Source organism: Puntigrus tetrazona, chromosome 4 (genome assembly GCF_018831695.1).
Source record: "Puntigrus tetrazona isolate hp1 chromosome 4, ASM1883169v1, whole genome shotgun sequence".
Taxonomy (NCBI): Eukaryota; Metazoa; Chordata; class Actinopteri; order Cypriniformes; family Cyprinidae; genus Puntigrus; species Puntigrus tetrazona.
Genome location: NC_056702.1, coordinates 28,245,056 through 28,272,880, shown reverse-complemented (window position 1 = coordinate 28,272,880; position 27,825 = coordinate 28,245,056). Strand labels below are relative to the sequence as shown.

Here is a 27,825-nt window from a genome sequence, read left to right as displayed (position 1 = left end):
CCGAAAACTTAAAGGCTTCGTAGAATCTGGAGAATAACAAAGGCCACTTATAGCGGCGAAATCCACCACTTCTTCCTTCACTTTCTGAGGATCGACTCTCTTCTGGGTGTAGACGCCCTAGAAACACAACGCCAAGGATTTCAGGACAGTTAAAAATATAGAATAACAATTATTTATTCCATCGAACTGCCTAGAATGAAACAATTCCTGCAAAAAAAGAAATAAGCTAAATAAATCACAAAAACACACACACAAAACCGTTAAAAAAAAATAATTGTAATAATTAAAATGATTAATTAAATATTTCATATAGAGAACGTTTCATTAAAATATTCGTAATTGTCTTAAAAATACGCACAAATGCAAATAAATCTAAGTGGTCATAAAAAAGGCTTTATTTTCTTTATGCAAAATACAAAAAATATCATTTTAATTTTGGACTCTGGATCTGGGTGCATAAAATAGCCTTTATTTTCCTTATTCAAAACTTTAATAAATGAATCACCTTTCACTTTAGTATAGAAATGTTAACATACATTAATATATAATGCCATCTATTCTTCATTTAAAATAACATTTCTCGTATTAGGGAGAAAATATGACCTGGACATGTTTTATTGATTTTCTTGACTTTGACGCCACTTTCTGAATGTAATATTGTGACTTACGAGTATACTACTTCATGCGGTGTACAGCACTGTTTATTAGTGATGAGGTAATGCGTTACAAGTCATCTAATTATCTAACTTCACTGGTTACTTTTTAATGCACTTCCTCTTTGACTGACAGCTCTCGGGTTGCCACGTTGAGCGAAATCCCTTTTTAAGTTCGGGCACCTTTTTGTGCGCCGCCATGATGAACTGAGCCCATCTCTCCACGGTTTTGGCCGAGCTGATGTCTCTGTCGGGGATGTAGGACGGAATGAGACTCAACAGACGCTCCACGAGGATCTCCGAGCCGTAGTCCACGTAATACTGCTGCGAGGCCAGCTCCGCCAGATCCTCCTGAGGACAAGAGGGACGGACGAGGAAGACAGAAACCGGGTGAGCAGAAGCGATTTTTGGGGCTTTCTGCATCCGAGGCTTTAGTTTAATGCTTAACGATAAAGGGATGACCGCGTCACACACTGACATAATGCAAAAAAAGTTACTACACACACACACACACACAAAACTAAACTTTAACAAGCGATTCAAATGACACGCATAGAGCATGATTCGTAGTATTTTCGGTGTTTTCTATCACAGATATCTACAAACACACACATATTATTATACTTGGATGCGACCGACAGCGCTTATTTTTAAATAATGCTAAATAATTGTTTTACTTCACACGTGCTCGTTATCTCATAATTCGATTTTGAGACTTTACAGTAACAAAAAAAAAAAAAGAAGACAAAATTCTGTTTAATTGATTGAGTGATGCGGTGGCGTGCCGGTCGCAGCGGTACTCGCGCCGAACTTGACGCGCGCGCCACGATCTGCTGGTAGATGAGGTTTGTGGCGGCGCGGCGTCCTCCGTCGGGTCGTGCCACGGCGTGAAGATCTCCTTCCTGAAGAACAGCCTCCAGGGGGCGTTCCTCTCCTGCGCGCCTTGCTCTTTAGCGTACTGCTCACACTGAGACACGGCGTCCATCACGTGATCCTTACCGCTGCCCAGAGACGACACCTGACAAACACGGTCAGAACAATATGTTTCTGTTGGACTTCTGCGCACGTTTTGGTGGGTAAAGAAGGCATTCGTGCAAAATCTTGAAATATAAGATGTTTTTAACCCTTACATTTTAGATAATAGGCAGAAAAATAATCTCAACTAAGTGAGTCGTCCAAAACATAAAATCTAGCGGCGAGGTTCCTCAGGGCTCAGTTCTTGGACGCTTTTCTTCTACGTGTACATGGCATCGCTAGGTTCTGTCCTTCGGAAACATGGCTTTTCTTCAAAAACAGGCAGATCCTTGGAGATGCGACTGATGATCTCAGACCATACTGCTAAAGCTGCTTGCATTAAAGTCCGGCATTTATGTTAGCATGCCTACAAAACCGCCACTGGCTCTGCATCCATTAAAAAGGCTTCATTTTCTTCATGCAAAATGCATTTTAGATTTTTTCACGTAAAAAAAAAAAAATGATAACTTTTATTTGATGCGATCCTAACGTGTCAGAACAGTTTTTTTAAACGCTGTAAAGGCTGACATATATTTTTATAATTTTTTTTTATAATTAGGATGAAATATGATCCTGATATGTTAAAAAAACCTCAATCCAAAACAAAAAAATTGCGTCGTGTGTGTTTTCGTTGAATGTTTTTCCATGCAAAATGCAATTTTGTATTTGTCGACTTTTTTAATATTTTAGGATTAGAATAGTAGATGGCGTGCGACAGGTTTCAGTGAACTGTGCTGAACTCTGATGAGTTAAACATACGCGGTAATATCTTGGTGGTACCTTATCAAACAGAGCTATGTACAGGGAGAAGCCGAAGCGATCCTGCAGGCTGATCTTGTCTGAGAGTGCGTTACAGAGCTCCATGGCTGTGGTCGCTGAATCCGTCAACAGCGTTTTCGTGGTTCCGTCCATAAACGTCACGGGCAGCATGATCGGCTTCTTTGATTTCGTGGCCTTGGATCAAACGGTTAAAAGAAGACGCTTTTAACTGTGCTGTTTTGTCCTGCCGTTGCTGTCTAGTTTTTGTTGCATGATAATGAGTGTACCTGCAGCTCGAGCCAGGACGGCGGTTGTGTTCTTGTTCCGTTCACGAACGTCCTCCTCAGTCTCTCCTCGATGCGGAGCATAACCGGAGGACCCTCACTGATATAGTTCCTCAGGTACTACAGGAGCAAGTCATGTTCAGCTTAGAATAGCATAGCGTAATTGGTCAAAGTTAACTCTCAGAGACCCACTGATGCTGAAGTAGTCAAACAACTGAAAGTAATTTAATAATATATATTTTAAATAAATAATAATGTTACTAATAATTTAACTAATTAATTATTCAATTAAATAATAAATAAAATATTAACTTAATATTCAATGTACAGTTTTATTTAAAAATGTAAATTTACATGTAAAGATCATTTGAAGTAATAATTAAAAGTAAATACATAATAAAAATGTATATATATATATATATATATATATATATATATATATATATATATATATATATATATATACACACATATATATATGTGAAAAACAAAACAAAAAGATTTTTATGGAAAAAATACAATAACTTTTCTTTGATATGATCCTAACATGTCGCTGTGAAGGCTGACATATATTTTCATCCGTTTTTATAATTTTAGGATAAAATATGATTGTGATATGTTTTGAGTTTAAACAGGTTACTTATACAATATAAGGAATATAAGGAATAATATAAAATAATATATAGGGAAAAAAAAAGCTCATTGAACCTTTATCCTCAATCCAAAACAAAAAAATTTATTTACTAATAATAATTAAGAATTCAATAATTAAGAGAAAAACAAAACAAAAAAGTAAATCAATGAAAATATTCTAAGTGATTTTTAATGTAGCCTCAAGTATCATCCTCCTAATATGCTGGGAAGGTCCTCAAGAAAGTCAAACTATATGCAACTATATATATGCAATTTGCTTAGAGAAAGAATGAAAAAAAAATTAATTGTAATGTTTCAGTCTCTGAGGGTTCAATGAAATCTTAGTTAGATTTTTACTCTTCATCTGTGGATATCACAGATGCACCACTTACAGAAGAACTGCAGTCAAACATAGAGATCAAAAACATAAAGAAGGATAAATGAAAAGGCATGTGATCTCTCACCTTCACAAACTTCTCAGAAGGAGCAAAGCAGCCGGCGCACAGAGACATGAGGATCCAGCCGCGCGGCGTGACTGCTTTTAGAGGGATTCTGGGTCAGCTGCTTACAGATCTGACAGTAGATCTCATCCCTGAGACAAACAACAGGAGCAGGAGCGCTCAGGGGCGGGTCGGGAGCGATCGGATTCATTATATCATTTCCATATCTGCAGTCTGACCTCAGGCCTGGCGAAGGATGCCGTTGCCGATGATGAAGTGCAGCTTCTCCAGGTTGGGCGTGGGCGGTCCTCCAGCATGCTGTTCCGTGCACTGTGTATTCTCCGTCGTTCAGCGCGCCGTCACCTACGGAACGACAAGCGGCAACCTCATGCTAAAAATAAAGACCAGGACTGAAATGCTAAAGAAAATGCATCAGATAAAAAGGGGACCCAAGCTTTTTTAGGCATCAAATATTTAATTGAAAAGCCAAATGAGATTTTAGGTTAATAAGCCGATATTTAGATTTATTTAGACATATTTATTTTATGTTAAAAATAAAATAAAACTGAATTAAATTAAATTAAATTAAATTAAATTAAATTAAATTATTAAGCAGTAAATCAAATTCATAGCAAAATGTTGCAGGAAAATATCTATTAAACACTAAAATGTTTCTAGCAGTCATGGAAAAATGTTTACATTTTTAGTACATTTAGGCTAATATTTTAATAACATGTTCGCTCTAATATTAGTCATAATAATCATTACTGAATTACTCTAAAATAAGTACAAATTCAATTAAATTCATTATTAATTTAGTTAGCTATTCATTTTCAACTTAAACGAAAATATACTCTAAAAAGGCAAAGATTTGCAGGAAAAAAAATTCACAAAAAGCCAAAAGTTTAGTTGTGGAAAATATGTAAAATATTTGTGAGATTTTAGGCTAATATTTGAATAATTCACGTGTTTGTGGTTCCTGGTGCTGCCGATAATAAATGTAATTAAATAATTAATTATATTATTAAATTACTTCATAAATATCAAATATATTAAGTACCTAAAGAACTCCCGATGATTAATTTTACATTTATGAATGTTCAAGTTTCACTTATGTTATAATAATAATAATAATAATAACAATAATAAACATTATACATGAATATGTTGTTTAATCATTATGTTTCTGTGTTTTTTCTCTACTGATTTGTGCAAGAAGAGTTCCTAATAACCTCCTTTCAACAGGTGCCTTAAAGAACATAAAAGAACCATCTTTTTCTTACTGCGAAAAACATTTGAATAATCTTATATATGCAACTACACGCAGTGTGGAATCAATAAACCATCTTTATTTATATGGCGCTTTTATCAATGCATATATATATTGTGTCAAAGCACATTCAACGGATGTTAAAAGACCAAAAGAAGGACTGTTTTGCTGCTCAGAAACCCCGACCTCGAAGGGGTTGCCGAGTTCTCAAATCGCCATGGTAACCGCATCCCCATCACCCACCTCCTCTGTAATCTTCGACTTCTTCTTCAGGGTGAGAGACACCAGCTTGTGACGCACGCTGCTCTTCTTGTGGCTCTCCGTGTGCGAGTTCTGTAAGAGACGGATGGTGAAGACATGAATGAGTGGCGCTTCAGCGCTCCAGACGTGTCAGGTGTCTTCGTCGGCCCACCTCTCCTTCTCCCTGCAGAGCCTGCAGCTCTCTCTTGTAGGTCTTCTTGCCGAGAGTCTCGTAGATCTTGGTCATGACGGGGATCTTCTCGCTGCCGTCGCTGATGGCCGTGTGGTATTTGGGTTCTGGTAGATCACCCATGAAGCGAAGAATCGTGATCCACACGGCCAGAGCCGTCTGCATTTCAATATATCATTACACCGGCATCGAAATATATCACATGGCATCATAAAGTCGTCATATCAATACGAGTCATTTTCTAGTTTCATATACATTTATTGTGACAGTATTAAAATGTTTTTCTATAAATGCACGTTTTTCTGATATAGTATTTTAATAAAGATAAAATTAATGTATGCATCATCAGTACGAACAATAATCGTTTGACAATTAATTGCATCCAAAATAAATGTTTTGCTTTACATATATGTGCATATTATGTATATAAACATAAAAACACACACATCTATATATTTAGGATTTTTTTTTTTATGTTTATGTACTAAAATATTTATACATAGAATATATAAAGAATACACTTGTAAATATTTTAAAGATATATGCATCATTTATTTGTATTTATATATACATAATAAATATACACAAACATATTATGTATATAAAGACATTTATGTTGCATGTGAATAATTGTTTGACAGCACTATTACTGTAAATATTTTTGTTTTATTATATATTATGTTTTGAATTATAAATTCTTTGAAACAAGTTTATGATATAATGATATATATATGATGTTGCATTTATTTTTGTCATATTTTTTCAATGTGTTCATCTAGTTCTTATTATTCTATTTATTTAGTTATTGTAGTGCTTGAAGACAAATCAAAATAAGAAACTAGATAACTAGCTAAAGTTGAATACTATTAATAGTTCATTTTATCCAGTTAATGTTTATTTCATTTCAAGTCATGAAAATGTTTTTAGTTTAACTATAAAAAGCCTAACACGCACGTCATTAAATACATTTTTACGGCTATTAAAATATATATTTTTATGAAATAGTCAATTTGCATGAAAGTGTACTTTTTTAATTTAACTGAATTATTTTGCCTTTCAAATCTGCATGAATTTGTGCTGAATTTACTGAATTAAACCTATAAACTGTCACAATGAATTAAGGGGTTGAAAAAGCAAGGATCTCGGGAAGGCAGCAGTGTGAGAGAGATAAGCAGACACTTCCTAACATCTACGGTGTCAAAGGTCACGTACCAGCTGATCTCCTTCGTCTTCGTGAAACAGTAAGGGCTGTTTGAGCGGCCGGCGCACGTAAGTGTGTGTGCTCGTGCCCTGGAAATACGTGGCAGAGAACTTGGCAAATTTATACTCCGACAAATCTTCCAAATCATCTTCCGGGAGAGGAAGAGCTTCATCCAGGTCTTCCTCCTCGATTTCCCTGTGCGTTCGCTCCAGGTCCTGAGACGAAACGCAAACACAATTCGTCAGAAATGACATTCTCCAAACAAAACACACATGCAGCGCACAACATGAAAGCAGTTTCTCGTACTCAAGTTGTGATTGCTTCATGCAACTGATTGACATTAGTTTGAGATTTCCTATGGTGCGTTATCAGTCGCTCCATACCGTATCAACACAGCGTATTCATTACATCACAAATAAAACACGGCACATGAGAAACGTAAATAAATCAAAAAGTAAATGATATAGTGAATAAAGCCAAATTACTCAAATAATTAAATAAATGTTCAAATATATAAATCTAAAATATATAAACGTTTGTTTCATTTATCTGTGTTTATTTCTGCTAAATAAATAAAATAAATAAATAAATGAATGCATAAATAAATATTGCACTATTTGATTCTGTATTTATTAATTTGTGTATATTTTTCAACATGTATTTAATTATTTAATTTGCGGTCTGAAAAGTATTAAAATAAAAAACATATTTTCTAACGATATAAAAATTTGCCATCAATTCTTAAGAATCATTGCTGAATAAAACTTTTCATTTCATTCAAAAAAAAATAATAATACAATTTTCTGACCCCAGACTTTTAAATGGTGGTGTACATTATTAGAAAATATTAATATTTTTAATAAATGCTTTATTTTTACTTTTTACTCATCAAAGAATCCTGGAAAAATATTAAAAAAACAACAATTTCGGCACTGATAATGATGACACTGAAGACTGTATATAAAGTGTGACTAAAGATTCTGAGTAAGTTACAGGGTTTTCTTTCAAATATTAGGGATGATTTGAGAAATGCACCAATGAGACTGAGAATAGATCCACATGCTCACCTCAAACCCAGCCGGAGCTTGACCCTCCTGTCCAGGGAAGGAGTTAGTGGTCCCCAAGAAGCCGAACATCTTGTCCACCATATCAGAGTCGTTGGACCGGTTCGTGCCGAGCTTTCTCCATCTGGTCCAGCATCTCCTTTTCCTCTCCGGGCCTCCTCTCGCTCCTTCCTCTCACGCTCTGTCTTCTCAAAACCAGCTGCGCCAGGCGCTCCTGGTGCTTCTTCTCGGCTTCTTCTTTGGCTTTCCTCGCGCTCATCTGGTTCCTCAGTTTCTGCTCCTCAGCCAATCGCATCTTCTCTGCCTCCAATCGCCGGCGGTACTGAGACGGACGGGAAAAAAAAGAGAACGATGTGCTCATTGCTGATTCAGAAATGAAAAGTCACAAAATAAAGCAAGAGGCCTCTAAAGTGATCTTCAACTGTATTTATAAAATAATATTTATTCAGTTTTTATTTCAATTAATTTTAGCACTGTCAAACGATTAATTGCAATTAATTGCATACATAATTAAATTGCGTTCACTGTGAATATTTATTATGCATATATAAATTCAAACACTATTCAATATTTTGAAACTATTTACATATATTTTCATATTTATCATCTAAATAAATGTATTTAATATACAAACATAACATATTTTAAAAATATATACATGCATTTGTGTCTAATTATATACACGGAATAAATAGAGACAGCACACACACATATACTCTTTTATTTTTAACGTGAATAATCGCTGAAGATGCACCGATACCGATACTAGGCCCGATACTGATCTCGTGTAACTCACAGCCATATTTAATAGCATTATGGAGTTATTAGTGATTAAGGATGTCTACGAAGCAAATGTATAAAATGTAGATTGACATTTACTTTCTCACAGACATCACTGGAAAGTTCTGTCAGATACGTCAAAAACAATTGAGCAAACCAAAACAAAAATAATTCAGAGACCAGTTATTGATATTGATATTGCATTCACTTGGGAGTAGACTATAATTGAGGATAGCAAAAGAAAACTGTGACATAAACCTAAGAATTATTCATATAGTGAACAAATATAGCAATTTGGAACTAAAAATTATTCAGAAGAAGATAGGTGTGTTAATATTGTCACTGGCTGATTGTAAGCCATTAAATACTTTCTATCAAAGTTAGACACAATCAAGCTGGGTTTTTTTAGATTAGCTGGTCGGTTTAATGTATTTTATTACCAAAAACTGTGAGAAACGTCGTTTGACTGCATCGATTTGATAGACAAAGTAACATTATGCATGCTCTTTCGGGTTCTGCGCCCAATATTTAAAAAAAATGACAAATACAATGAAAATATCGGTACTCGATATCGGTAAAAATAAAACGAATGTATCGGTATTCAAAAGTGGTATCGGTGCAGTTTTCATAATTGTTAATTATGTGTTCTTTTTTATAGTAAATGCTTGCAAGTTTTTCGCAACTTCAGTTTAAACCGGGCCATGCACTTTCATAAAAATATTAGTGACAGACGTAGTAGATCTAGCTTGAAAGTGCTTTTTCGCCCCATTATCTCGGGGTATTTTAGTTTATTTTGGCCCCCTGCTAATGTCCCTCTTATAAGCTACAATTAAATGTGTTTTTTGTCACCTCTCCTTTGAGTCTCTTGTAGAGCCGGCGGGCGATCATTCCTCTGGTGTACGCCTGGATGGTGATGACGGCCCAGAGTCGGTGTCTAAACGCCCGGCGCACCAGGTATCCTCTGCAGCGGCCCTGGAACAGAGTGATCCTCTGCCGAGCCACGTGATCGTCTGGTAGAGCTTACGAGAAGCGATACAAGGCCTGCAGTCGAGAAGAAACCGCCGCGCGCATCTCACGAGAGCAGAAATGAGCGTTAGGCGCCGCTGGCGAGTGCAGCAATCACATGGGCGACTCACGAGAACATCTAAAGGCGGACCGCTCCGTAGTTCTTCCGACAGTTATAACCCCTCCATGTTTTCTGGATCAGCAATGCAGATTTCTTCATCTTCAGGAAGTTGGATCTGTGGGATGCATCACAAAAAAAAACACATTTAATCCCAAATAATTTCCATCCATAAGATTAGTAACCATTTAAAGTAATCAATATTTTTTCTTTCTTTTTTTTGGGAAAAGTGTGCGATATAATTTTGTCGATGGGATGTGTACTGAATGAACATATTTCTGCAGTCATAAAAATTATTTATTAATTATTTTATAAATTGTAATTTTAATAAAGTGAATTTTTAATGAAGTTAATTATTAATTAAATTATTTATAAAATGTATTTATTATTATTATTATTATTAGTCAAGCTCTATAGTTGCTATTATGCATTAAAAAATGTTTTCACTGATATAAAAGTAAAATAGTGATATAAAAGAAAAAAATACAACATATTTGTTTTGTAACACACACACACACACACACACACACACACACATATATGAGTCCTACCAGTGCTACAATATCAATATTGTAACTTATTTGTTATATTTGAACTTTCTAACTTATTGGTTATTGCAACATTTTTCACTAACGTCTGTGTTTGGATCTATACTGTATTCCTAAATTCACTGTTAAGCAAGCGGTCAATCACGTTTACTCTGTTTTATTCACATGTTTCTATGTCCACACTCAACAAAACTGAATACAAACTGAATACAAAACTGTCAATCCATGCATTAATACCAGACAAAACATATAATAACACTAGACTAAATACATGCACATTACAAGTGCTTTTTGACCTTGCACAGACGTCAACCTGTTATTTGGGACAGCTTTGATGCAGTCATCCTCTTATCGACTGCTCTGATAACTAATGTGAAACTGCAGTACTATGCGATGCATATTACTAATCAAAAATGATGTTTAAATATATTTATGCTCGCATAAAAATAAACTGGAACATTTTGACTGCTTTAGGGTCACATATGCAAATAAACACTAGGCTCTAACTAATATTTAGCATATTTCTGCCCCATGGCTCCTGCAGTGCAAACTCCTACCTGTCCTTGAATCCCCGGACCACTTTCTGAATGAGAATGACCTTATCAGTTATGGCCTTGTCCCTCTCGATTTCCAGCAGCATGTCATGATGGTCCTGCCAAAGGAAGAGAAGCACATCTAAACGAATGATTCATCCAGGGATTGTTTGATAGTTTGCATCTGACTTCCTGTCTCTGCCCTCTCTCCCTTCCTGCCCGAGAGGCACTTCCTGTTTCGAGAGCTGCGAGGTGTGATAAAACCGCTGCCTGGAAAAGCGTCCCTGACAGTTCGGTAAAGGACAAGCCAGCTCCTGATCTCTGACCTCTGGCGGAGGGCTGTGTTTCCGGGCAGCAGAAAAACACGGCATATTGAGGTCAGCGCCGTTTGAGTCCAATCCCTCGACGCGCTTTCAGAAATAACAATCATCTTACTTTTTTCGATGCTACAATTACAGCTGTGTTGCTGTTTTTAAAGATGACACGCGGCAAGCTGCTGAAGTGAACGCATAAAAACACTAAAGTATTAAAATGTAAAAGTTTAGGTTTACGGTAAAGACCGTTTAATATACTGATTGTGTTTTTAATTGTATATGAAATAAACATTATATAAAATGAGCTGCAATTGCTAATATCAAAGCCATGTGTCTAACCAGATTTAAAGTTGATATCAAATATTAAAAACTGGTTTCTGCGAGGTTTTATTTGGGCACTAAACCAAAATGCACAAATGCACATTGATTTTTTTTTTTTTTTTGTCTATATATATATATATATATATATATATATATATATATATATATATATATATATATATATATATATATATAATTAGTCATGTTTGAATACCTTCAGGAATATCTTTGTCTTTCCCATCTGCCAGTCATCATCACGTCCCAAAACAGCTTCAGCGTCGCTGACAGGTTCCTCTCAGGTCCTCCTGAAGGCCCGAATATAAAGAAATGTTTCAGTGAACATCAAGACATTAATTTGCATCTTAATACCAGCACTGTGCAAAAGTCAGTACAGTCAGTATACTTTAGAATGACGTTGCTTTTGCTCGACAAAGCTGATTTTGTGTTTTACAGTAAAATACTGTGAAATGCGTGCCCTGTTTTCTAACTGAATATGCATACACACACACATAAATAACATAAATATATACTTTAGACTACTATTTAAAAACTAAAAACTTAAAAACTTTAGACTACTAGGTTTAAAAATGTTAATTACTAATAAGATTAACTTTAAATTAGCAGCTTTACAGCATTAAATATAAAAACAGTGTGATAATGCAAAACAGTAAATGCGTTTATCTTTGATGAAAGTAAAAAATACATAAATAAATAAATAAATAAAAATCTCAAGGTAATTTTTCCATTAACAAATACAAGGGCTCTACGAAAGAAAACAATAGATATTAAGCTATTTACAATAACGGTTAAGCACTGGTTTGAAATAAATCAATGCTTTATGCTTAACAAATTTTAATATTAATTTAATTATTTTTTTAATTCATGTTGCCAGTGTTGGGAAGTAACCTTAAAATAGGTCATTGATTTACTATTATTTGTTATTGGTATTATTATTTTTATTTTATTTTTAAGTAATCTGTGCATTATTATTATTATTATTATTATTATTATTATTATAAGTAATCAGTTAATATTATTATTTTTATTTTATTTTTAAGTAATCTGTGCATTATTATTATTATTATTATTATTATTTTAAGTAATCAGTTATTATTATTTTTTTATTTTATTTTTAAGTAATCTGTTCATTATTATTATTATTATTATTATTATTATTAAGTAATCAGTTATTATTATTATTTTTATTGTTCTTATTATTTATTCTTTTTTAAACAAAAACCTTTTTAGGAAATTTACAAAGCATACTTCTCAACTTCTTCTGGCGCAATTGTGATTTTGTTCCGTCCCAATTTAAATAAACCAAAAAATACATAAATAATGGCACTGCAGTGGCATTTAGATGTGAAAACACGTACTAAAGGGACGCACCAGCCTGCATCGGCATGAGGATCTCTAGAGACTACGCGCCTGTTTATAAGCGGGCTTCACTCCGGGCATCAAAACACGGTATCTGTCCACGAACTCCACGAATGTGTAGCGGATGGGGTACCCCGCCCGGCGGATCCGGATGGTTTCCATCATCCCAGAATAACGGAGCTGGCGCACACACAGCTCGCGATCGAAGAGCTGGAGCACACAGACATCATTCCTGGCGCTTGTATCACCGTGAAACATTCGAGTACATTTTACGATGCGCTTCCATTTAAGGTGCCCTTGTTACGTTACATGTACTATTATTATAACATTAAACTATGCATAATTATATGCAGGACAAAGCCTAACCATTTAGTAAGCACATGCAATAAATTAATAAAAAATATTTAAATATTAAGTACTTAATTTACGCTGTAAAAAAAGACAAAAAGTCTCATTCGTATTTAATCTTTGCAATGTTTTAACTTATTGCTTGAGGTCACTACAGCATAATATGTTGCACATTGTAGAATTATATTTTTATTTAATGCCATGTCAGCTATTTTAATGACAAAATACAAATTCTTGTCATATATTAATAAAATACATTTTTATTGTATTCGTCATGCTTCATCAGTTAAGCCTGAAAAATACTTCCACATAATTTATTAAGCTTAGTTTAAGTTAATTTCAGCATTTAAGTTGTGTTTGTTAACATTAGCGAATTAACATTAACTAACAACGATGAACTAACTTTAACAATGCCTACTGTAATAGATGTCACATGACAATTAACACATTAAATAATGTTAAAAAGTGACGCCTTATTGTAAAGTGTTACCTGCATAATAAACACAAGCATGTGGTTGTCTCCTCCTCGTAGAGGAGCTGTAACTCACCATGGGTTTCTTGAATTCATTGGGTTTGATGCAGCGGACGAAAAAGGGCTGACAGACGCTCAGCGTTCGCATCAACAGCTCAGAGAGCGCTTAAACTGACTGCTCAGGGTCGGAGAGCGCTTTCTGGTCTCTGCTCCTGCGTGTCAGGAAACACACACACACACACACACACACACACAGGAACACGCTCTTTAAAAAGAAGTTAGTGGAGAGCAGAGTTCAGGACTCTTTTTAGGGTGAATCTGGTCCTTTCTTTCACATCAGGAGTTGCGTTTGACACATATTTTCTAGCCTAGTTATTTTTGTACTTAGAAGAACAAAAAACTGATGAAACTCAAACTGAATTGAGCCATGAAAAATTAAATCAGCATAATCGTATTCGATCGTGTGACACTGAAGACTGGAGTAACGATGCTGAAAATTCAGTTTTGTTCACAGGAATAAATTACAGTTTAACACATATTTACATAGAAAACTGCTATTTAAATTTGTAATAATATGTAACATTTTACTGTATTTTTGTTGAAATAAATGCTTAGTAAGCATTTACAGTAAAATGCTGAAAATTCAGTTTTGTTCACAGGAATAAATTACAGTTTAACACAGATTTACATGGAAAACTGCTATTTAAATTTGTAATAATATGTAACATTTTACTGTATTTTTGTTGAAATAAATGCTTACTTGGTAAGCATTTACAGTAAAAAAAGGCTGAAAATTCAGTTTTGTTCACAGGAATAAATTACAGTTTAACACATATTTACATAGAAAACTTCTATTTAAATTTGTAATAATATTTAACATTTTACTGTATTTTTGCATTTACAGTATTTACATTTACAGCATTTACAAAAAAAAAAAAAATCTCCCAGTTTCGGTTAGTATAGAAACAACACTCTATTATAAGGTTAGTATTTTCTATTTCACCTTCGTTTATTAATACCCAAATTGAAATAATAATAGCGATGCATCATGGCAGATGTAAGCACTAGTTATGCTCACTCGCATTTCATACTGGAAGCACATACAACGTATCTACTGTTAACTACGCGCTAGTTACTGTAAGCTACTAGTCTATTACCACGGTTTTACCTTATGGAGTGAAAACGGTTTGCCAAGACAGTCAGCAGACACATAACCACACAAAAACTGCCAGCACGTTTCACAAACACAGAAAGAAAGAGGGAAGCATGTAGTGTAACCAGTCCAGCACAAACGCATTTTAAGACAGTCCCGCAATATTTTCTGAAGCGCACTGCTGCGGCTGGCAAACTCTATAAGACTGTAGTGGAGACGTTACCATCGCCACGTCGGCCTGAAAGATCTGCTTGATGAACTTGTTCTTGGAGGAGTGCACGAGCTGAATGATGTCGCCGTGCAGCGTGTCTCGATTCTTCTCCAGAAAACCTGCACAGACACACTACACCCTTTACATACAGCTTGTTACCCAGCAGCACAAGTATATTTGTAGCAATAGCAGTCGTATCACGCTCCATATTTTGTAAATTGCCTACCATAAATACATAAAATGTTTTTTGATCAGTAATATGCATTGCTAAGATTATTTATATGGACAACTTCAAAGGCGATTTTAGACTTTTATTTGTTTTTGAACAATATTACATAGTTTTAACAAACCGCAAGCATCATTTATTTCAAAAACTTGACCCTTATGACCCTTATGAGATCACATTTCTATGATATGAATTTGTGGCATTTTTCATTTTTTTTACATTTGTCATATGCATTTTTCCGCAAGAAAACAATGCATCCAGTCATTTAAATAATATTTATATTATATCATATTTCATCTTTATTGTCCGCAAGATGAAAACCATGCATCCTATCATTACCATTATATCATATTATATTACATTACATTAAATTATAAAAAATTTAAGCGTAGATTTAAGATTTCTGTATTTGAATGACACTGTTTTACGTTTACATTTTTATATTATATTGTGTTATATTACTTTTTTACTATTATATTATACGATTTATTTATTTGAATTGCATATACCATTTACATTCATTTTCGGTTTTAAAATAAATTAAACAAACGCGTATGGACTTTTCTATGGCATAGTTTATTATCATGGCATTATTTATTAGTATTTTTAAAAAATGCATTCATTCACAATAATAGCATTTATTCTGTTAAAAAAATATATAAATAGCTGTGGAGCAACGTATTCAAATGTATGAGACTGAAAGAAATTGGATTAATTGATAATAAAGCTGGTTAGCGTGCATTTAAAACGCATTTAGTGCATTAGAACTATTACAGAAATCTTGCTTGTTTATGACTGAAAAAGACCAAGAGGTAAAAACTGCATGTTTTATGCAAAACCTAAATCTTACATTTAGGCCTAAATATTATTTTTAATGCGCTAGAGACTGAATGCACTTGAATATCATGTTGTGAAGGATACGAACCTCGGGTCTCGTAATAGGCAGCCTTGGCGCGAAGTGCTGGAGGCGAACTGAGTCTCGTCACGTGTTTTTAGGAGGAATGTAGTTGGTGTTGAGCTTGTGCTGAGAGTTGAGTTTGTTCAGCATGGTGGTGTCCGTGCCCTGAAACACCACAAACACACCGTCAGCGGGAGCCCCGGCACGCAGCCGGGAACTTACGGGAGGCGTCCCTCGCACCTTGGGAACTTGCTCTCCTCGTCGATGAGAGAGATGATGTTCATGGGCTTTATGGCGATCATATCTAAGGCATCCTGGTTGTCGGTGAACTCGATGTGCTGCCAGTTGATGTTCTCAGGTTGTACTCTTCCTGCTCCAGCTTGAAAACGTGACGGACGAAGAACTGCTGCAGGTTTTCATTGGCAAAGTTGATGCACAGCTGCTCGAAGCTGGAAGAGAGAAACAACTTCATGAGAATTCTTCATATGAATTCTTATTCGTTTAAATGAATATATTTACCAGCTATTAAATGTACATACTTAATAATAATTAATTAATAAATGCTTATACTTTTTTTTTATTAATCTGTAATAAAAGTGTTACATGCATGTCTTACTCTCTGTTATATATATAATATAATTTTTATACACACTACACATATATCGATTATATATATGTATATGTATATATACAGTATATACAGTATATATATATATATATATATATATACATACATACAATATATATATATATATATATATATATATATATATATACACACACAGGCACATGTAATATTGTGTAAAAATATTGAGAAAAAATGTTTTACTTTATATGTAATAAATTTTAAATATATATATATATAAAGTTTTTACAATATTCAAATTTCCCATTTGAAATGTACCTGTATATATGTGTGTGAAGAATATATTATTTACTATTAAATATATGTATTTAATGTTTTACATTAAGTATCACTAAACTCTTTTTTTAGTAGATTAAATTAGTTAAATTCATACACACACACACACATAAATATACATAAACATGCAAACATTACTACATAGTGCATAGTGTTTAATGTAGTATAGCAATATAGTATACAAATGTTTTACAGTATTAAAATTATATATATATATATATATATATACATATTATTAGATATTATATTTTATTAAATACTTTTTACAGTCAACAAATCAAGTCAACTCAAAATTCTAAGTAAGTTTTTCCTATTAACTAATGAATCATGTTAACTGTTATTAACTATTAAGTAAACAGAGTTTGTGCTATGTAATTGTGTGTGTGTGTGTGTGTGTGTGTGTGTGTGTGTGTGTGTGTGTGTCTGTGTGTGTGTGTGTCTGTGTGTGTGTGTGTGTGTCTGTGAGTGTGTGTGTGTGTCTGTGTCTGTCTGTGTGTGTGTGTGTGTGTGTGTGTGTGTGTGTGTGTGTGTGTGTGTTTTACCTGTTAGCTGTGAAGTTCTCAAAGCCGAATATGTCAAGCAGGCCGATGGATCTCCGCACCGTTTTGAGCTCCAGAGGCGGAGGTTTATAAATGGCTGCGTTGATTTTCTCAACGATCCACACGAACAGGCGTCCGTATATGCCCTGAGAGGCGCCGCGGCTGGTTAGAGCAGCTCACGGAGAAAACCATACTAGATCAGGTGTGCAGAAGAGAGGCTTTCACCTTCACAAAAGCGTCCCGGACGTCCAGCGCCTGCTCAATGCTCAGAGAGTGGACACGGTCTCTCCACGGGTGATTATAGTTCGACTGGTCAAGCAGTTCATCAGGTCCTTCAAGTCCACCTACGAACACCCGATACGTAGACACAGTATCACTAAACAAACATCACGTTTGAGAGAGCAGTCTTTCTTAGTATCGTCTTGCAATGCAATGAAATTTCAGCTCTTAAAAAAGCTGTTTATCTTCTATAGCACTATATAAAATATAATCGAGAAATGCATCATCAGAAATGCATTTAGAAAGACCGATTTTTGGTGTAAAAATATATTTCTGTTTGAAATATTCATGCATTTTTGTGGTACACAAAAATACAACTATTATATTTGTGGAAAAAGATGCATTTATACATTTCAATGCAAACAAAATTTATCTTTAAAAAAAAAGGGTTTTTTTTAATACTCCTGGAAGAATTTTTTTCTCCGTATATTTGTGAAAAAGGTTGCAATGAAAAGATCTATTTCAAAATACGTGTTTTGCACAGAAAAGCTCATGCTTGCTCGTCGAAGTGCTTCATACTTGTTTGTGGAAAAAGCTGCAATTTCTGTGTTTCAAATATTCACACATTTTGTGGAAAAAGCGTGAATACTAAATATAAAATGTAATATCAATAAATAATCAGTTTTGTGAAAAACATCTACAATTTGTGTTTCAAGAATTCATCATTTTCGGTAACTTTGGTAAAAGTTCAATCAAATTTCTCTCAATCAAATATTCAACCATTTTTTGTGGAAAATTAAAATTTAAATTGTATTCACCCTTTTCCACAAAAAATGGTGCGAAAAAAAAACAAAAAACATTTTTATGAAATAGCTATGTTTACATAATCATATTTAGTTGACCATTTTTTTATTATTGTTTGAATGCAGCTCAAATTAATTGATCGCAACAGCTTACTTTAAAAACAATTTTGCATATATTTCATATATTCAGTGTACATCTTTAACGGGAAAATATTCATGCATTTTTTGTGCAAAAATCTATGCATACATTTTTTTTTATATTCAAAGATATCTTCCCTCTTTATTTATGTTTATGTTTTAAATATCCATCTAAAACTCAATGATTGTTTCCATACGAATCAGAAGAGGGCGCTCAAACACTGATTTTGCGCAGACCTGCACCTAAACATGCAACGCATAAGACTAGATTCTCATATTGATATTTATGTAGCGTTCGTTTGCATTTGCAAAAATGCCTTCATCCACAACATCAGCACACATAAACGCCGTGTTTCAGCATCATACCTCTAATAAAACAGCCGCTGTGGTCAAATCAGGGCATCGCACGACCTCGCAGGCGTCCAAATTATCATAAGTCCGAGCTGAGGAGGAAGATCATAACACCACAAGTGGCTAAATGCACAGTTGCACTACAGCTAAAGACAAAGCGCACGACAGACGCCTGTTACTTTACACGTTAGCACGGTTCCTCGGACGGATTCGGGCTCACCTTCGTAGCTGAGGTTGCCCATGTGCAGAATAGCGGCCAGCAGCAGAGATCTCCCGTTCTCCTTGTCCGTGAACATCAGGACCTTCATGGCCGAGCGGATGTTGGAATACTCCTTCTGATCATCTCGACCGTCACAAACCGTGCAGCCTCCTGGGTTTGAGGATTATTTAACTACTTGTGAAAGACTCCAAAGATTAAGCTCACGAAATCAGAGCAGGCCTATTGCGGTGCAAACCCTACTTTAATGTAATGTTTAAAGGAATAGTTCGCTCAAAAATGACAATTACCACATATTTTACTCACTCAGAGCAAATTCTTATTGTATTGGATGTTTAAAAAAAAATACGGATAAGCGGCCATTATTTTGAAGCTGCTTAAATCATATATATATATCGCGGACGTAAAAAACTAACCTGTGCGCCGGGGAGGTTATGGCATGTCCTCTGAAGCATATCGATGGGTTTTTGTAACAAAAATATTTACATTTTTAAAATTATACCGTAAATAACTGTCTGACTGGATGAGCGCCGAGTTCCGGCTTCTTGGCTGACGTTTGACGCAACTTACGTCATACGCCGTGCGTCAAGTCAGAAGTCAGCCAAGAAGCGGTGCTCACCGACGCGCAGGCGCGGCCGCCATGTTGGAACGGTGTATTTGACGTCATTCACTAAACTGTAGGATTGTTGCAGCGGGATTGTCGCTGCAATATGGCGGACAATTAGGTAAAGGCCACTGATCTATATATATATATATATATATATATATATATATATATATATATATATATATATATATATATATATATATATTTTTTTTTTTATATATTTTATATTTAAAATATATATTATATTTTCTATTATAGATCAGTGATCAAGGCCCATAGAAACTGTCCCTAATGAGTCATCTATATATATATATATATATATATATATATATATATATATATATATATATATATATATATATGACTAACTAGATGACTCAGAGTTATTTATGTTAGAAATTTAAAACTTTTCGGATGTATAACTATTTACACAGACTTCAAAATAATGGCCTCTATCCAGCTGCATTACCAAGCTTAGAAGAGCCAGGATACATTTATAAAAAAAAAAAAAAAACTGACTGAAGAATGGCTAAAATCTGCCGCCAGTTTTCATTTTTGGGTGAATTATTCCTTTAATGTATTTTATGATGTTGATATATAAAAAAATGCAATACATTTTCTTTTTTTCGCTTTGCTTATCATATCAATAAGGCAGTTTAATAACTCATTTAATCACTGCTTCGCTATAGTGACCGTAAAAAGAGGTTTTCATTTATAATTCTCTAAAAACCTCACTGATTGATGTTTTAGTGCATTCGTGCACATATGGAAAAATAAAGGGTCTGAATTAAATATGTGCTTTGTCACATGATTAGTGCACGATCAAAATTCTGCTTTAACATATAAACTGTGTTATCATAAAGATTTTTTTGTTATCTTTAAATTTAGGTATGCAACATAAATCCAATCAGAAGCGTTGCAATGTCAAAATATTGCATTAAATTAAAAGATCATTTACAATATTGATGTTGTAGCACTGTTTGCACCAATATAACATTTGATGATGCATGCAACAAAAAGTTGCATATTAAATAAAGGCGATGTTTTTAATTTCAGTATTTCTATCAGTGCTCTAATGTTGGGCCAAGATATATAAACAATTACTGCAGAAATAATTCAGTATATGCATAATCTGACAACTAAAAAAACAACAATAATAATAATCGATCATTTCACAGGGTTACTAATGGCGAATGATTTGGATATTTTCATCGGGATCGTACAGGTTAAAACCAATTAGAAGAAAACAAGTAATCTCCCCAGTTGTGTGTGTTAGTATATTTTGGAGCTGTACAGAAATGAAAGCGTTAAAGAGCGTTACTCACACTGGTAAGGTAGGTGTAGTCTGTGGCTTTACCCAAGCCCAGCTTCTTCTTCTGCTCAGACGTCATTCCCTTCAGCATACAGTAGAAAATGTGGTAGTTTCTCTCATCACGAGCCTGGAGAGCAGAGGAGGAGGAGGAGGAGAAATGAAGGCATAAATACGTTCATGCATGCACAAATGTCAGTTGTGTTCCTTGTTCTGTATGCTTTCAGCTTGAGTTCAATAAAGCAAAAATCTGAATAAAAACGAGTTCCCACCAAAAATCTCTCTGCGGAGATCACTGTAGAGATTTGCACGATGTCTTGCAATAATAGAAAGCGTGGCAGAATAAATGAGAAAGCGTCAATTTCAGTTTCAAATACTTTTTGTGATTTAGAAAACTTAAATCCATAATAATAATAATCGTATTAGTAACAGTATTCATATGGGGTTTTTATATCTATAATAGCGACTATTAAGTATATGAAGCATAAAAATAAGTTTAAACTAAGGCTGAATTAAAGTAATCAAGACATTTATATAGATATAAACGTTTTTTTGTCACGTAAATTTCTTTTGAATATTCATCTGCGTTCTTCTGTGTTTTTTACATTCGTCCGTGAAACATAATATAATCCCGAAAAAAATAAATTTCCACAGAATCGATGGCGTTTTTAATGCTGTCGTCTCTTGATTTCTGAAGATCGTGTGACGCTGAAGTAATCAAATAATAAATAAATCACATTTTAGGGCATATCCATGTAGGAAGCAGCTATTTTAAACTGCAATGATATTTGGCGATGTTAGCGTATTGTTGTACCTGTCGACACACTCGGGACTTCTCCAGAAGGTACTGCTCGATCTTGGCTCCTTCGATGGCCCCTCGTTTGTTGAAGTGGATGTCGATGTACTTCCCGAAGCGGCTGGAGTTGTCGTTGCGGATGGTCTTGGCGTTCCCGAAGGCTGACGGGTAAAGTCAGGTCAAGACACGCAGGATGTAATCGGGCCCAGGATGTAATTCTGAGCTCGGGCTTACCTTCGAGGATAGGGTTGGCCTCCAGCACCTGCTGCTCGATCCAGGAGTGCTGCCCGCTGATAGCCGCCAGAAACTGCAGGATCAGCTTGGTGCTTTCTGTTTTTCCTGCTCCAGACTCGCCGCTGGCGAGAAGACACGCCATGCGACTGTAAGAGAGAACCGGTCACCAGAAACCTCATGCTTTATCCCTGAGCCGTCTTTCTTCTTCGTTAACGTTAGTTCATGAAAGCTAACGCCAGCTAACGTCAACTAATGAACGTTATTGTAAAGCGTTAGGCCTTATTTCAGGAATATTTTTGACCTTGCCAGTGCTGTTGCGTTATTACAGTTATTGTTTTTTAATTAGCTTATATTTTTATGTATTGTTTAGCATTTTAGTTTTTTTGTTATAGTGGTGCTTTTTTAATTCACATTTATTTAGTCATTTTTTTGTGCTTCAGCTTAAATTTTATTTATTTCAGTCATCTGCCAAGGCAACATTTCCGCTTTTCATTTTATTAAGTTAATTTGATTAGGTTTACAAAGACGCATAAAAGTAAATACATAATAATCAACAGAAATAACCTGTAAAGACTGGTCGAAGACAGGTGGATCCATTTGCGACAGACTTTAATCGTGGTCAGACAGGCAGGGTAAAACAGGAGCGAACGACAGTATACAGGGGAATCCAAGAGACGTAAACAAAGACAGGCAGAGGGTCGGTAGGCAGGCAGAAATCAATCGTAGAATCAAACAGGAACAAGGTCGGCAACAGGAATACAGATACAGGGATAAACGCTCGGAATTGCTGTACAAACAAACAAGACTTCGCACAGATTGATGGCAGGGCAGATCTTTTAAAGGGGAAAGGGAATGAGGAACACCTGGCAGCGCTAATCAGTCCAAGGCACGGGATTATGGGAAATGGAGTCCTAGAGCGATCAGTACTCGGGTGAGGGCTCCCTCCGGTGGTGGTCAGAGAGAGCCACAGAGGTGCTGTTCATAACAGAGCCCCCCCCCTGCGAGCGGCTCCGGGCGAGGGGTGATTCGGCGCCCGAGGTCTTCCACGGGGTCTGGGAGCAGGTTTGTCGGGGTGGTCCTGGTGGAAGGTAGCGATGAGTGAAGGATCGAGAATGTCTCGAGCAGGTATCCAGGACCTTTCTTCTGGTCCATAGCCCTCCCAGTCGATTAGGTACTGCAGTTCCTGCCTCGGCGTCGTGAATCCAGGATTTCTCGAACCTGGTAGGCTTCCTGCGCCATCGATGATTAGGGAGGCGTCCTCGGCAGCAACCTCATCCTGGTCCTCTCTCCTCCCGGGCCACGGCGAGTTTAAGCAAAGAGACATGGAATGTAGAAGCAATACGATGATTGCAGGGAGATCTAGGCGGTAAGAAACTGGTGAGACTTGTGCAATGACCTTGAAAGGACCCACGTACCTTGGGAGCAGCTTCTTGCAGGGTAACCGAAGTCGGAGGTCCCGGGTCGATAGCCAGACCCAGTCGCCAGGTGAATATTCCGGCCCCTCTCGGCGATGGCGGTCGGCTTGTTCTTGAAACCTCCTGACTGCTCCTCTGAGATGAGCGTGAGCGAATTCCACACTTCCTCACTCCTCTGTAGCCACGAATTGATTGCGGGTAGTGCTGAGGTTCTCCAGACCAAGGAAATAGTGGTGGTTGAAAGCCCAGGACACATTGGAAGGAGTCAGCCCGGTAGATTGCTTCCTCAATGAGTTCTGCGCATACTCAGCCCAGACAAGATAGCGGCTCCAATCGTTTTGATTGTCGTGGCAGTAATTCCGTAGAAATTGAGACAGTTCCTGATTCATGCGTTCAGCTTGACCGTTGGATTGGGGGTGATAACCTGACGTTAGACTTACATTAATATTGAGTTGGGAACAGAAGGCTTGCCAGACTCGAGAGGTGAACTGTGGGCCGCGGTCTGATACAATGTCCTCTGGTAAGCCGTAAAAGCGGAACACTTGCTGTAAAAAGCACCTCGGCAGTTTCCCAGGCTGTGGGTAATTTCGGCAGAGTGTATGAACCTGCAAGACTTAGAAAACCGGTCAACAACCGTGAGCACCGTGGTGAATGAATTGGAGACCGGCAGATCCGTCCACGAAGTCGATGGCAATGTGAGACCATGGTCTTTCTGGTATGGGTAGCGGTTGTAGGAGTCCTGCTGGGCGTTGGTGAGAGGTTTTAGTGATGTTGCATATTTGGCACTGTTGAACAGGTGGATAGTGTCCGAGCGTATGGTTGGCCACCAAAAGCGGTTGTTGACTAAGTGAAGGGTGGCAGTGATACCTGGATGACCGGAGCTGGGGCTATCATGAATCAATGGAGAACTCTTGATCTCAGGGCTTGAGGCACATAGGTTCGATTGGGTGGGCATCCTGGGGGCAGGTTCATCCAGTTGTGCCTCAGAGATCTCCGTCATGATGTCCCCACTGAACTGGAGCCACAATACGAGCCGGCGGTAGAATGGGGTCCATAGAGAATTCGCAGGGGGTGCTCTCGAACTGCCTGGATAGGGCATCTGCCTTAGTGTTCTTAGAGCCTGGGCGATAGGTAACCTTAAAATCAAACCGGAAAAAAAACAGAGACCATCTAGCTTGCCGTGAATTTAGGCGTTTAGCGGACTGGATGTATTCAAGGTTTCTGTGGTCAGTCAGGATAGTGAATGGGAATTTGGCCCCCTCCAGCCAGTGCCGCCACTCCTCAAGAGCGGATTTCATCGCGAGGAGCTCTCTATCTCCACATCATAGTTGCGTTCCGCTGAGTTGAGTTCTACGAGAATAGTAGGCACAGGGTAAAGTTTTGCTGGGTGCCCGTGGCGTTGAGACAAAATGGCTCCGATGCCTACATTCGATGCATCCACCTCGACTATGAACTCCCGGTTGGGGTCTGGGTGATGGAGTATCGGAGGCGAAGTGAACTTATCCCGAGTAGGTTGAATGCTTGGATACTGTCGGGTGACCACGATAGGCGATGTGAATTCCCTTTAACTAGTGAAGTGAGGGAGCTGCAACAAGACTAAAATTGCGGATGAATCTTCGATAGAAATTCGAGAAGCCCAGAAAACGTTGTAACTCCTTGACAGTGGAGGGCGTGGCCACTCCACTCCACTGCTTTGACCTTGTGCTCGTCCATCGTTACCCCCTCCGCACTGATGATGTATCCTAAGTAAGCCACTTGGGTCTTGTGGAACTCGCATTTCTGGAGCTTGGCGTAAAGTTGATTGTCTATTAAGCGTTGGAGAACTGACCTGGCGTGAGTGACATGGGCATCGAGGTTATCTGAGTAAACAAGGATGTCGTCCATGTAAGCGATGAGAAATTGATTTAGCATATCTCTAAACACCTCATTGACGAAAGCTTGGAAGACCGACGGACTGTTTGCAAGTCGAGCGGCATAACGAGGTATTCATAGTGCCCGGAGGTTGTTGAAAAAGCTGTCTTCCACTCGTCTCCCTCTCTGATACGGATCAAATTATAGGCGTTACGAAGATCTAGTTTTGTAAAGAATTTTGCTCTGCGAAGTTGTTCCAGGGAGGCTGGTACTAGTGGCAGCGGATAGCGATATTTAACTGTGACCTCGTTCAGACTGCGATAATCAATACAGGGCCGAAGACTACCATCCTTCTTCTTGACGAAGAAAAACCCCGCGGATGCTGGTGAAGTAGATGGGCGAATGAATCCCTTGGCGAGTTCTTCCTCGATGTATGATTTCATTGCCTCTGATTCTGGTTGTGAGAGGGGGAAAACACGGCCTCGTTGAGGAGTGCGTCCGGGCATGAGGTCGATGGCACAATCATCTGAACGGTGAGGTGGTAGTTGTGTTGCACCCCTTTCACTGAATGCTAGGGCGAGATCTTGATACTCCCCAGGAAGTTCAGGTGGCGTGGTGACCCTCTCTTCGGAGGGAAATGACTTCTCTTTAGAGGGAGATGGCTTGGAAGGAGATTGGTGTACAGGATTGTTCAGACAGTGCTTGTGACAGTTTGATGACCAATGTGTTATTTGGTGGTCGGCCCAGGATATGGTGGGGTTGTGAATCTCGAGCCAGGGTAGTCAAGGGCGATGTGATGTTTGGGAGACTGAATTACAAACAGGCGAATAGATTCGGAATGAAGGGGGCTTACTTGCAGTACTAAGGTTTCCGTGACTGATGAAACATTACCGGGTCCAAGAGGGCGTCCATCTAGCGCCGCCACTGCAACGTGAGGTTCACATGGGACAAGAGAGATTCCATTAGACTTAGCAAAAGATTGATCGATAAAATTGCCGGCCGCCCCCGAATCAATGAGGGCAACGGCCGTAATCAAGTCCGTTTCACCTTTAGCTGGACATGAATCTCAAAAGAATCAGAGTGAGTTTGATGTCTTACCGATGCTGCTTGATGGCGCTGGGGACGTGTGGGGCATGACATTCGGAAGTGCCCGGCCTGACCACAGTAGAGACACAGGCGCTCACGCACTCTTCGATCCCGCTCCTGGAGTCTAAGTGGGCTGAACTGATCTGCATGGGCTCTGGTGCCGTTAATCGAGCAAGGCTTTGAACGGAAAACTCTCACACTTGTCGGGCGCGCTCTGAGAATATTATCCAGCTTGATTGCGATCTCCATGTACTCCTCAAGCGATCTGCCTTCATCGCGACAAGCCAGTTCCTTTTGAAGGTCCGTGTTCAAGCCTCTACGATACATTAGTTTGAGAGGTGATTCACCCCAACCTGATTGGGCAGCAAGCGTGCGAAAAGTGAAGTATAATCCGCTGCAGTGCTGGTACCTTGAGCGAGGGTAAGCAGTTGCTCTCCGGGATCTTTCCCTCCGGCTACTTGTTCGAAGACTCCCCTGAATTCTTGCACAAAATCATTGTACGAGGAAAAGACATGCGACGTGCTTCCCAGGTGGCTGTGGCCCAATCGAGCGCTCTCCCGGTGAGCAGAGAACAGATCAAAGCAACCTTGCTATCTTCAGTGGGGTATAAACTGGGTTGTTGGCTAATAAACAAAGCGCATTGCAACAAAAAACCCTTACATTTTGCGGATGATCCGTCGAACTTGTCGGGCAGACTGAGGCGAGGACTGAGGTTAGATTGGCGGAGTCACGGTAGGCTGAACGGGTTGAGCGGCTTGAGCGGCGTGTTGGTCTGGATTCCCGGTAGCGAGGGTTAAAGTGTGGATCGATCTCACCAGTTCCTCAGTTAAAGTGGTGAGTTTGTGCAGGTGCGCGGCGAGTATGGCGGCTTGGGACGAGACTTCTGACATCACCTGATACATATCCGCTGGATCCGGTAGTGGCGAAGTCTTCTGTAAAGACTGGTCGAAGACAGGTGGATCCATTTGCGACAGACTTTAATCGTGGTCAGACAGGCAGGGTAAAACAGGAGCGAACGACAGTATACAGGGGAATCCAAGAGACGTAAACAAAGACAGGCAGAGGGTCGGTAGGCAGGCAGAAATCAATCGTAGAATCAAACAGGAACAAGGTCGGCAACAGGAATACAGATACAGGGATAAACGCTCGGAATTGCTGTACAAACAAACAAGACTTCGCACAGATTGATGGCAGGGCAGATCTTTTAAAGGGAAGGGAATGAGGAACACCTGGCAGCGCTAATCAGTCCAAGGCACGGGATTATGGGAAATGGAGTCCTAGAGCGA

The 27,825-nt window shown here is 37.7% G+C and overlaps 1 pseudogene; it reads right to left on the bottom strand.

Moving 5' to 3' along the window:
- Positions 1-27,825, bottom strand: part of LOC122342378 — a 48,259-nt pseudogene that overhangs the window by 9,079 nt on the left and 11,355 nt on the right.